This window comes from Chiloscyllium punctatum, chromosome 29 (genome assembly GCF_047496795.1).
Source record: "Chiloscyllium punctatum isolate Juve2018m chromosome 29, sChiPun1.3, whole genome shotgun sequence".
In the NCBI taxonomy this organism is placed as follows: domain Eukaryota; kingdom Metazoa; phylum Chordata; class Chondrichthyes; order Orectolobiformes; family Hemiscylliidae; genus Chiloscyllium; species Chiloscyllium punctatum.
The window spans coordinates 10,626,686-10,638,850 of NC_092767.1; the positions used below are offsets into that span (position 1 = coordinate 10,626,686).

At 44.5% G+C, this 12,165-nt stretch overlaps 6 non-coding genes across 6 annotated transcripts; all 6 read left to right on the top strand.

The window, feature by feature from the left end:
- Positions 1-1,051: 1,051 nt before the first annotated feature.
- On the top strand, positions 1,052-1,124 carry trnar-ucg (transfer RNA arginine (anticodon UCG)). The gene has a single exon. It is a non-coding gene; the product is annotated as a tRNA-Arg (tRNA).
- Positions 1,125-2,562: 1,438 nt separating this feature from the next.
- trnas-aga (transfer RNA serine (anticodon AGA)) lies at positions 2,563-2,644 on the top strand. The gene has a single exon. It is a non-coding gene; the product is annotated as a tRNA-Ser (tRNA).
- Positions 2,645-4,771: 2,127 nt separating this feature from the next.
- Positions 4,772-4,844, top strand: trnar-ucg (transfer RNA arginine (anticodon UCG)). Its single transcript has one exon. It is a non-coding gene; the product is annotated as a tRNA-Arg (tRNA).
- Positions 4,845-6,261: 1,417 nt separating this feature from the next.
- On the top strand, positions 6,262-6,343 carry trnas-aga (transfer RNA serine (anticodon AGA)). The gene has a single exon. It is a non-coding gene; the product is annotated as a tRNA-Ser (tRNA).
- A 2,125-nt stretch (positions 6,344-8,468) lies between these two features.
- trnar-ucg (transfer RNA arginine (anticodon UCG)) lies at positions 8,469-8,541 on the top strand. The gene has a single exon. It is a non-coding gene; the product is annotated as a tRNA-Arg (tRNA).
- A 1,417-nt stretch (positions 8,542-9,958) lies between these two features.
- trnas-aga (transfer RNA serine (anticodon AGA)) lies at positions 9,959-10,040 on the top strand. The gene has a single exon. It is a non-coding gene; the product is annotated as a tRNA-Ser (tRNA).
- The last annotated feature ends 2,125 nt before the right edge of the window (positions 10,041-12,165 follow it).

A 12,165-nucleotide genomic window follows, 5' to 3' on the forward strand; every position in this document is an offset into this window, starting at 1 on the left:
TATGTAACACACGATAGTTTATTGAGAAATACATCCAAAATAGTACCCAAGAGACGTATTTCTGTTGTGTTTCTCGTCCTGTTCCGGAAATGACATCCAGCATTGCACTTATTGTGTGCTTCCTGACGGTTTGGTGCATGCTTCCGTGATCGCATTGTGTGCAGTAACCTTCGTTTTAGCTGCAATTACGTGTGTTTGAAACCCAGGATCACCGGCCTCTATTTTGTTTTCCTCTTCTCGTGCGCAATTGCAATACAGTAAACGATCAATTAATATTGGAAAATGACATACACAGGCGTGTGAAAAGCCCAGTTTCCGTGGCAATTATGCAATGGTTAGAGATTACTTTGATTCAGGAGATAAGGATGGAAAGTGTGTTTGGGTAGAGATGAGGAACATTGAGGAAAGAGGAAACCAGCCGGTGTGGCTGACAAGAACACTAACAGTAAACACAGTGTTAAAAAAAAGTAGAGGAAAAAAAACCGCCTGTGAATGATAAAAGAAGGCAAGAATTATGGGAGACATTCATTTCCCTTCTTCCTCTCCTGTTTGAATTGGAAGAAACTTTGAAGAAAAACAATCAAAAAGTCATATTTGCCCATCGAACAACGTGCGCTGTACCTTGGTCATTGATTACTGTAGATTAGAATACTTACAATGTGCAAACAGGCCCTTCGGCCCAGCAACTCCACACCGACCCGCCCGAGACCAAATGCATTCCTCTCCTTTAACCCCGTCAATTTAGCACGGCGATTTCAACTAACCGGTACATTTTTGGACCGTGGGACAAAACCAGAGCAAGCGCACGCAGCCACGGGGACAACGTGCAAACTCCAGACATTAAGTTCCTCGAGGCGGGAATTGACCCTGACTCTGTGGCATTGTGAAACAGCAGCGCTTACGATGGTGTCAGCGTGAGATGGGACTTATTTTCCTCTTTAATTGGGAAAAATCTCTGTCATTGTGAGCATCTGGAAAGATCGGTTCCTTCGCCAGAAAAAGAAATGAATATGTAATTAAACTTTGTTTGTTTGACGTGAGCGTGTCTCTTGGGCCAGTGGCGTAATGGATAACGCGTCTGACTTCGGATCAGAAAATTGTAGGTTCGAGTCCTACCTGGCTCGATGGAGATGTCTGACTTTAACCGTGCCCCATGTTGACGCTCCCCTGTGATGCCCTGCCGGGACGTCGCTTCTGTGCTTCCACATTTGAAACTTGCATTTGTCCTATTATCCATTTCAAATTCCAGCTCACCACAACGGAGACCTCTGTCGCTTTGGGGGTATCTTTCTGTGTGTCTCCCTTTGTGGGTGAAAATTAGCATAAGTTCCTCAAAAGAGTTACAAGTCGCTGTGCAAAGGTCACACATCTGCCCCATTATTGTGCCATTTAAGAACACAGGATAACGTCATTGACATTTGCACTGGGAACATTAGAACACACGAGACTTTGGGCCAAAGTTGGAAACTGCGACTGGAATGATTGGCTCTCTGATTAGCCGCGATGCACACAGGTGGAATGGCCTTTTCCCACTTTGTAAATCTACGAAGACAAGTTGAAAATAATCTGCAAGGAAAATGTTCATAAAGTGTGTTTTATTTACACCAAATACGACAGTATCTATCGCAGTATCTTGTCTTGTTATTTCCTTGTGAGGATTCCATACTCTCAGAACCGTGGCCCGGATCGTATTCCGGCTCATGGAATGCTGGTATTGTTCAGCTAACATGTCGGTGTACCAGTACTTCTGCCGATTTTCCGATGCTAGCAGGTCATTGGTTTTGTCCAAAACATTATGAATGTTAACATAATACGAATAGCTGCAGTTGCTGTAAATCTGAGCCAAAAACGAAAATTGTTTGCGGAACGCAGAAAGACTGGCAACAGAAACATCGACTTTCCTGCTCCTCGGATGCTGCTGTGCTTTTCCAAAATTTTCTGATCTAAAATCAGGTTTCCAGCATCTGCAGTCCTCACTTTTGCCTAGTTCCTTCAGTGCCGCTGGTTCCCAATTCAAGAACTCCATCTCTAGCGGTTTCATGTCTGTACCTCCATGCTGTCGAGTTGAAGAGTGAAGAAAAGTAACTCACCCCCTCCATCTCTGGGTTAATTAGGGGCTGAAAGTGAATCGTATCACATTGAAGTGTATCTACAAGCGACTTAATCTCTGTCTTTTATTGGGAACCATCTCTTTCATTGTAACCATCAGGAAAGACCATTTCGTTCGCTAAAAAGAGAAATGAATATGTCACTAACCTTTGTTTGTTTCATGGCCAAGAATACTCAGATCAATAGCTCCCTTGATTACCTCTGCTGGTCATGTTCGCAAAGAGGTCTAGCAAATTGCCAAGTGTGATTTTCCTTTCAATAAATAATGTTGAACCAATTTTGCTGCAAATATCTTGTCCTAACTTTGTGCTTTTCTTCTTTTACATTGGTGTCTCGCACCTTACAAATGACAGCAAAGGTATGAATGGAGATGGAAACATGTAACTCAAGTCAGCGGCAGCTTTCAATGAGATCACGGCTGATTAGGTCAATGCTCAGGGGGCGGGGCTGTCTGTAGTCATGGCCGAGTGGTTAAGGCGATGGTTTAGAACTCCATTGGGGTTTCCCCACGTAGGTTAGAATCCTGCTGACTACGTTATGAACGCTTTCCTGCTGGAACTATTCAAAGTTCAGAAAGCCTGTTTTGCAAACCAGGCCTGTAATTTGATTAGACTTGAGAAACTCGAGTTCTTCATCAGAAATGCTCCACATTTAAAACATGATCTCTGTTTCTCTTTCCAGATACACTGCTCGACACATCGGGTTTCTGCAGTTGTTATTGAACGCCCTGAGCAGAAGTGCTGCTTTTCATTAGATTCCTTTCATCCCTTGTCCTCTGTTCTCTGACTCTGGTCATTGGTAACACTTCCTCCTGCTCGTCAGAGTGCTCATTCCCCACCGCTCCCTCTCCCATCATTACAAACGACCGCAGGAAATTGCCACTTAACCATCTTTGTTCCAAAGTGAAACTCACCAGCCTAGGAACTCTCTCCACCAAACGGGACTTCTCATCCCTGGACATGGTGCAAGCCAGAGGATTGTGAAGAGTTACTGTGAAAATATTGTCAGTTGGCAGTTGGAAAAATGATTAGGAAGCAAACCATATAATTTAGGCTCCAGCTTTGGAAATCTTGAGAAACCCTTTGGGAAAAGGAATCATAGGAGATACAAGAAGTGTAAATTGTCAGTCCGAGTAGAGGAAGGGACATTGACTCTGATCTTCTCGGCACAGGAACTGATCTGAGACATTGAAAGAATTCTCGCTCCCGTACGCGAGGAATACAAACTTCATCTGTACTGTGGGATAATGAAAAACTCTGGAACACTCAAGAGAGTATCCAAATATTGACTGAGATCACTACAGTACGAGTACTATAGATGGGTCAGTTTGTGTCCACTGTGTGCGGGAGGGCTTCCTGACACAGTATGCAGACATGCCTTCAAGGGAAGAAGTCACTTTCGATTTAGTACTGGGTAACGAGCCTGGCCAGGTTTTAGATTTGGAAGTTGGTGAGCACTGTGGAGACAGCGATCACAATTCTCTCAGGTTTACTTTCGTGATGGAAAGGGATAGGTGTACTCCACGGAGCAAGAGTTTCAGCTGGTGGAAGGGAAATCACGATGCAATGAGGTAAGATTTAGGAATCGTAGAGTGGGGTAGGAAACTGTAGGGGGTGAGCACATTAAAAATGTGGAGGTTATTCAAGGAAAAGCTCCTGTGTGTCCTAGATAAGTATGTACCTGTCAGGGAGGGAGTAAGATATAGAACGCGTGAGCCGTGCTTTACTAAGCTAGTGGAAACCCTGGTCAAGAAGAACAAGAAGTCTTATGTTAGGAGAAAACGTGAAAACTCAGTTCGAGCGCTCGAGGGTTCCAACGATATCAGGAAAGACCTAAAAAGAGAGCTGAGAAGAATCAGGAGGAGACATGAGAAGTTGTTGGCAGATAGGATCAGGGTTAACCCTAAGGCTTTCCATAGGTATGTGAGCACTAAAAGAATGACGAGAGTTAAATTTGGGACAATCAAGGATAATAGTGGGAAGTCGTATGTGGAGTAAGTGGAGATAGAGGAAGCACTATATAAATATTTTTCGACAGAGTTCGCTATAGATAATGAAAATGTTGGCGAGGAAGATAGAGAGATACTTGCGTCTAGACCAGAAGAGATTGAGGTTCACATGGAAGAGATATTAGAAATACTGCAGAGTGTGAAAATAGATAAGTCAGCTGGGCCGGACGGGATCTATCTGATGTTGTTCAGCAAATGCACGACAGGAAGGTACAAATCAAGCTGATGCTAACAACGGCTCGTTTTGAGCCGCTAATTTGCAGTGAAGTGGCGGCGCCAATAAAAGGTGTCACGCAGCTCGTCTAATTCCACATCCTGAGCTCGAAATGACCAGATGTCTCTCGCAGAGTTTCGGCAGGGTCTTGCTTAGACGACACCATGACAGGTTTTCACTGGAGTGGATCATGAATTCGCGTCGGGACTGCGAATAAAACGATGGAAACTTCCAGCAGAGAAGGAGGCGACCCCGAAGCAGGCAGCTGAGGACAAATGTTTCTCCTTTGCCAGTGAAAGTCACTGCTTCACAAATTGGAAACTTCGAAGTGAAGCAGTGTTGGTGATTTTCTTCGCTGCTTGTTCACCTTTTTAATTCTGATTCCGTGAAAGTCAATGGCATTACATATCGACATTCTGCCAGCGGTGTGCGTGTCTGTTGGGCCAGTGGCGTAATGGATAACGCGTCTGACTTCGGATCAGAAGATTGTAGGTTCGAGTCCTACCTGGCTCGAGGGGAATGTCTGACTTTAACCGTGCCCCACGTTGACGCTCCCCTGTGATGTCCTGCCGGGACGTCGCTTCTGTGCTTCCACATTTGAAACTTGCATTTGTCCTATTATCCATTTCAAATTCCAGCTCACCACGACGGAGACCTCTGTCGCTTTGGGGGTATCTTTCTGTGTGTCTCCCTTTGTGGGTGAAAATGAGCATAAGTTCCTCAAAAGAGTTACAAGTCGCTGTGCAAAGGTCACACATCTGCCCCATTATTGTGCCATTTAAGAACACAGGATAAAGTCATTGACATTTGCACTGGGAACATTAGAACACACGAGACTTTGGGCCAAAGTTGGAAACTGCGACTGGAATGATTGGCTCTCTGATTAGCCGCGATGCACACAGGTGGAATGGCCTTTTCCCACTTTGTACATCTACGAAGACAAGTTGAAAATGTTCATAAAGTGTGTTTTATTTACACCAAATACGACAGTATCTATCGCCTTGTCTTGTTATTTACTTGTGAGGATTCCATACTCTCAGAACCGTGGCCCGGATCGTATTCCGGCTCATGGAATGCTGGTATTGTTCAGCTAACATGTCGGTGTACCAGTACTTCTGCCGATTTTCCGATGCTAGCAGGTCATTGGTTTTGTCCAAAACATTATGAATGTTAACATAATACGAATAGCTGCAGTTGCTGGAAATCTGAGCCAAAAACGAAAATTGATTGCGGAACGCAGAAAGACTGGCAACAGAAACATCGACTTTCCTGCTCCTCGGATGCTGCTGTGCTTTTCCAAAATTTTCTGATCTAAAATCAGGTTTCCAGCAACTGCAGTCCTCACTTTTGCCTCGTTCCTTCAGTGTCGCTGGTTCCCAATTCAAGAACTCCATCTCTAGCGGTTTCATGTCTGTACCTCCATGCTGTCGAGTTGAAGACTGAAGAAAAGTAACTCACCCCCTCCATCTCTGGGGTAATTAGGGGCTGAAAGTGAATCGTATCACATTGAAGTGTATCTACAAGCGACTTAATCTCTGTCTTTTATTGGGAACCATCTCTTTCATTGTAACCATCAGGAAAGACCATTTCGTTCGCTAAAACGAGAAATGAATATGTCACTAACCTTTGTTTGTTTCATGGCCAAGAATACTCAGATCAATAGCTCCCTTGATTACCTCTGCTGGTCATGTTCGCAAAGCGGTCTAGCAAATTGCCAAGTGTGATTTTCCTTTCAATAAATAATGTTGAACGAATTTTGCTGCAAATATCTTGTCCTAACTTTGTGCTTTTCTTCTTTTACATTGGTGTCTCGCACCTTACAAATGACAGCAAAGGTATGAATGGAGATGGAAACATGTAACTCAAGTCAGCGGCAGCTTTCAATGAGATCACGGCTGATTTGGTCAATGCTCAGGGAGCGGTGCTGTCTGTAGTCATGGCCGAGTGGTTAAGGCGATGGATTAGAAATCCATTGGGGTTTCCCCACGTAGGTTCGAATCCTGCTGACTACGTTGTGAACGCTTTCCTGCTGGAACTATTCAAAGTTCAGAAAGCCTGTTTTGCAAACCAGGCCTGTAATTTGATGAGACTTGAGAAACTCGAGTTCTTCATCAGAAATGCTCCACATTTAAAACATGATCTCTGTTTCTCTTTCCAGATACACTGCTCGACACATCGGGTTTCTGCAGTTTTATTGAACGCTCTTTCAGAAGTGCTGCTTTTCATTAGATTCCTTTCATCCCTTGTCCTCTGTTCTCTGACTCTGGTCATTGGCAACACTTCCTCCTGCTCGTCAGAGTGCTCATTCCCCACCGCTCCCTCTCCCATCATTACAAACGACCGCAGGAAATTGCCACTTAACCATCTTTGTTCCAAAGTGAAACTCACCAGCCTAGGAACTCTCTCCACCAAACGGGACTTCTCATCCCTGGACATTGTGCAAGCCAGAGGATTGTGAAGAGTTACTGTGAAAATATTGTCAGTTGGCAGTTGGAAAAATGATTAGGAAGCAAACCATATAATTTAGGCTCCAGCTTTGGAAATCTTGAGAAACCCTTTGGGAAATGGAATCATAGGAGATACAAGAAGTGTAAATTGTCAGTCCGAGTAGAGGAAGGGACATTGACTCTGATCTTCTCGGCACAGGAACTGATCTGAGACATTGAAAGAATTCTCGCTCCCGTACGCGAGGAATACAAACTTCATCTGGACTGTGGGATAATGAAAAACTCTGGAACACTCAAGACAGTATCCAAATATTGACTGAGATCACTACAGTACGAGTACTATAGATGGGTCAGTTTTTGTCCACTGTGTGCGGGAGGGCTTCCTGACACAGTATGTAGACATGCCTTCAAAGGAAGAAGCCACTTTCGATTTAGTACTGGGTAGTGAGCCTGGCCAGGTTTTAGATTTGGAAGTAGGTGAGCACTGTGGAGACAGCGATCACAATTCTCTCAGGTTTACTTTCGTGATGGAAAGGGATAGGTGTACTCCACGGAGGAAGAGTTTCAGCTGGTGGAAGGGAAATCACGATGCAGTGAGGTAAGATTTAGGAATCGTAGAGTGGGGTAGGAAACTGTAGGGGGTGAGCACATTAAAAATGTGGAGGTTATTCAAGGAAAAGCTCCTGTGTGTCCTAGATAAGTATGTACCTGTCAGGGAGGGAGTAAGATATAGAACGCGTGAGCCGTGCTTTACTAAGCTAGTGGAAACCCTGGTCAAGAAGAACAAGAAGTCTTATGTTAGGAGAAAACGTGAAAACTCAGTTCGAGCGCTCGAGGGTTCCAACGATATCAGGAAAGACCTAAAAAGAGAGCTGAGAAGAATCAGGAGGAGACATGAGAAGTTGTTGGCAGATAGGATCAGGGTTAACCCTAAGGCTTTCGATAGGTATGTGAGCACTAAAAGAATGACGAGAGTTAAATTTGGGACAATCAAGGATAATAGTGGGAAGTCGTATGTGGAGTAAGTGGAGATAGAGGAAGCACTATATAAATATTTTTCGACAGAGTTCGCTATAGATAATGAAAATGTTGGCGAGGAAGATAGAGAGATACTTGCGTCTAGACCAGAAGAGATTGAGGTTCACATGGAAGAGATATTAGAAATACTGCAGAGTGTGAAAATAGATAAGTCAGCTGGGCCGGACGGGATCTATCGGATGTTGTTCAGCAAATGCACGACAGGAAGGTACAAATCAAGCTGATGCTAACAACGGCTCGTTTTGAGCCGCTAATTTGCAGTGAAGTGGCGGCGCCAATAAAAGGTGTCACGCAGCTCGTCTAATTCCACATCCTGAGCTCGAAATGACCAGATGTCTCTCGCAGAGTTTCGGCAGGGTCTTGCTTAGACGACACCATGACAGGTTTTCACTGGAGTGGATCATGAATTCGCGTTGGGACTGCGAATAAAACGATGGAAACTTCCAGCAGAGAAGGAGGCGACCCCGAAGCAGGCAGCTGAGGACAAATGTTTCTCCTTTGCCAGTGAAAGTCACTGCTTCACAAATTGGAAACTTCGAAGTGAAGCAGTGTTGGTGATTTTCTTCGCTGCTTGTTCACCTTTTTAATTCTGATTCCGTGAAAGTCAATGGCATTACATATCGACATTCTGCCAGCGGTGTGCGTGTCTGTTGGGCCAGTGGCGTAATGGATAACGCGTCTGACTTCGGATCAGAAGATTGTAGGTTCGAGTCCTACCTGGCTCGAGGGGAATGTCTGACTTTAACCGTGCCCCACGTTGACGCTCCCCTGTGATGTCCTGCCGGGACGTCGCTTCTGTGCTTCCACATTTGAAACTTGCATTTGTCCTATTATCCATTTCAAATTCCAGCTCACCACGACGGAGACCTCTGTCGCTTTGGGGGTATCTTTCTGTGTGTCTCCCTTTGTGGGTGAAAATGAGCATAAGTTCCTCAAAAGAGTTACAAGTCGCTGTGCAAAGGTCACACATCTGCCCCATTATTGTGCCATTTAAGAACACAGGATAAAGTCATTGACATTTGCACTGGGAACATTAGAACACACGAGACTTTGGGCCAAAGTTGGAAACTGCGACTGGAATGATTGGCTCTCTGATTAGCCGCGATGCACACAGGTGGAATGGCCTTTTCCCACTTTGTACATCTACGAAGACAAGTTGAAAATGTTCATAAAGTGTGTTTTATTTACACCAAATACGACAGTATCTATCGCCTTGTCTTGTTATTTACTTGTGAGGATTCCATACTCTCAGAACCGTGGCCCGGATCGTATTCCGGCTCATGGAATGCTGGTATTGTTCAGCTAACATGTCGGTGTACCAGTACTTCTGCCGATTTTCCGATGCTAGCAGGTCATTGGTTTTGTCCAAAACATTATGAATGTTAACATAATACGAATAGCTGCAGTTGCTGGAAATCTGAGCCAAAAACGAAAATTGATTGCGGAACGCAGAAAGACTGGCAACAGAAACATCGACTTTCCTGCTCCTCGGATGCTGCTGTGCTTTTCCAAAATTTTCTGATCTAAAATCAGGTTTCCAGCAACTGCAGTCCTCACTTTTGCCTCGTTCCTTCAGTGTCGCTGGTTCCCAATTCAAGAACTCCATCTCTAGCGGTTTCATGTCTGTACCTCCATGCTGTCGAGTTGAAGAGTGAAGAAAAGTAACTCACCCCCTCCATCTCTGGGGTAATTAGGGGCTGAAAGTGAATCGTATCACATTGAAGTGTATCTACAAGCGACTTAATCTCTGTCTTTTATTGGGAACCATCTCTTTCATTGTAACCATCAGGAAAGACCATTTCGTTCGCTAAAAAGAGAAATGAATATGTCACTAACCTTTGTTTGTTTCATGGCCAAGAATACTCAGATCAATAGCTCCCTTGATTACCTCTGCTGGTCATGTTCGCAAAGCGGTCTAGCAAATTGCCAAGTGTGATTTTCCTTTCAAGAAATAATGTTGAACCAATTTTGCTGCAAATATCTTGTCCTAACTTTGTGCTTTTCTTCTTTTACATTGGTGTCTCGCACCTTACAAATGACAGCAAAGGTATGAATGGAGATGGAAACATGTAACTCAAGTCAGCGGCAGCTTTCAATGAGATCACGGCTGATTTGGTCAATGCTCAGGGGGCGGTGCTGTCTGTAGTCATAGCCGAGTGGTTAAGGCGATGGATTAGAAATCCATTGGGGTTTCCCCACGTAGGTTCGAATCCTGCTGACTACGTTATGAACGCTTTCCTGCTGGAACTATTCAAAGTTCAGAAAGCCTGTTTTGCAAACCAGGCCTGTAATTTGATGAGACTTGAGAAACTCGAGTTCTTCATCAGAAATGCTCCACATTTAAAACATGATCTCTGTTTCTCTTTCCAGATACACTGCTCGACACATCGGGTTTCTGCAGTTTTATTGAACGCTCTTTCAGAAGTGCTGCTTTTCATTAGATTCCTTTCATCCCTTGTCCTCTGTTCTCTGACTCTGGTCATTGGCAACACTTCCTCCTGCTCGTCAGAGTGCTCATTCCCCACCGCTCCCTCTCCCATCATTACAAACGACCGCAGGAAATTGCCACTTAACCATCTTTGTTCCAAAGTGAAACTCACCAGCCTAGGAACTCTCTCCACCAAACGGGACTTCTCATCCCTGGACATTGTGCAAGCCAGAGGATTGTGAAGAGTTACTGTGAAAATATTGTCAGTTGGCAGTTGGAAAAATGATTAGGAAGCAAACCATATAATTTAGGCTCCAGCTTTGGAAATCTTGAGAAACCCTTTGGGAAATGGAATCATAGGAGATACAAGAAGTGTAAATTGTCAGTCCGAGTAGAGGAAGGGACATTGACTCTGATCTTCTCGGCACAGGAACTGATCTGAGACATTGAAAGAATTCTCGCTCCCGTACGCGAGGAATACAAACTTCATCTGGACTGTGGGATAATGAAAAACTCTGGAACACTCAAGACAGTATCCAAATATTGACTGAGATCACTACAGTACGAGTACTATAGATGGGTCAGTTTTTGTCCACTGTGTGCGGGAGGGCTTCCTGACACATTATGTAGACATGCCTTCAAGGGAAGAAGCCACTTTCGATTTAGTACTGGGTAGTGAGCCTGGCCAGGTTTTAGATTTGGAAGTAGGTGAGCACTGTGGAGACAGCGATCACAATTCTCTCAGGTTTACTTTCGTGATGGAAAGGGATAGGTGTACTCCACGGAGCAAGAGTTTCAGCTGGTGGAAGGGAAATCACGATGCAATGAGGTAAGATTTAGGAATCGTAGAGTGGGGTAGGAAACTGTAGGGGGTGAGCACATTAAAAATGTGGAGGTTATTCAAGGAAAAGCTCCTGTGTGTCCTAGATAAGCATGTACCTGTCAGGGAGGGAGTAAGATATAGAACGCGTGAGCCGTGCTTTACTAAGCTAGTGGAAACCCTGGTCAAGAAGAACAAGAAGTCTTATGTTAGGAGAAAACGTGAAAACTCAGTTCGAGCGCTCGAGGGTTCCAACGATATCAGGAAAGACCTAAAAAGAGAGCTGAGAAGAACCAGGAGGAGACATGAGAAGTTGTTGGCAGATAGGATCAGGGTTAACCCTAAGGCTTTCGATAGGTATGTGAGCACTAAAAGAATGACGAGAGTTAAATTTGGGACAATCAAGGATAATAGTGGGAAGTCGTATGTGGAGTAAGTGGAGATAGAGGAAGCACTAAATAAATATTTTTCGACAGAGTTCGCTATAGATAATCAAAATGTTGGCGAGGAAGATAGAGAGATACTTGCGTCTAGACCAGAAGAGATTGAGGTTCACATGGAAGAGATATTAGAAATACTGCAGAGTGTGAAAATAGATAAGTCAGCTGGGCCGGACGGGATCTATCTGATGTTGTTCAGCAAGTGCACGACAGGAAGGTACAAATCAAGCTGATGCTAACAACGGCTCGTTTTGAGCCGCTAATTTGCAGTGAAGTGGCGGCGCCAATAAAAGGTGTCACGCAGCTCGTCTAATTCCACATCCTGAGCTCGAAATGACCAGATGTCTCTCGCAGAGTTTCGGCAGGGTCTTGCTTAGACGACACCATGACAGGTTTTCACTGGAGTGGATCATGAATTTGCGTCGGGACTGCGAATAAAACGATGGAAACTTCCAGCAGAGAAGGAGGCGACCCCGAAGCAGGCAGCTGAGGACAAATGTTTCTCCTTTGCCAGTGAAAGTCACTGCTTCACAAATTGGAAACTTCGAAGTGAAGCAGTGTTGGTGATTTTCTTCGCTGCTTGTTCACCTTTTTAATTCTGATTCCGTGAAAGTCAATGGCATTACATATCGACATTCTGCCAGCGGTGTGCTTGTCTTTT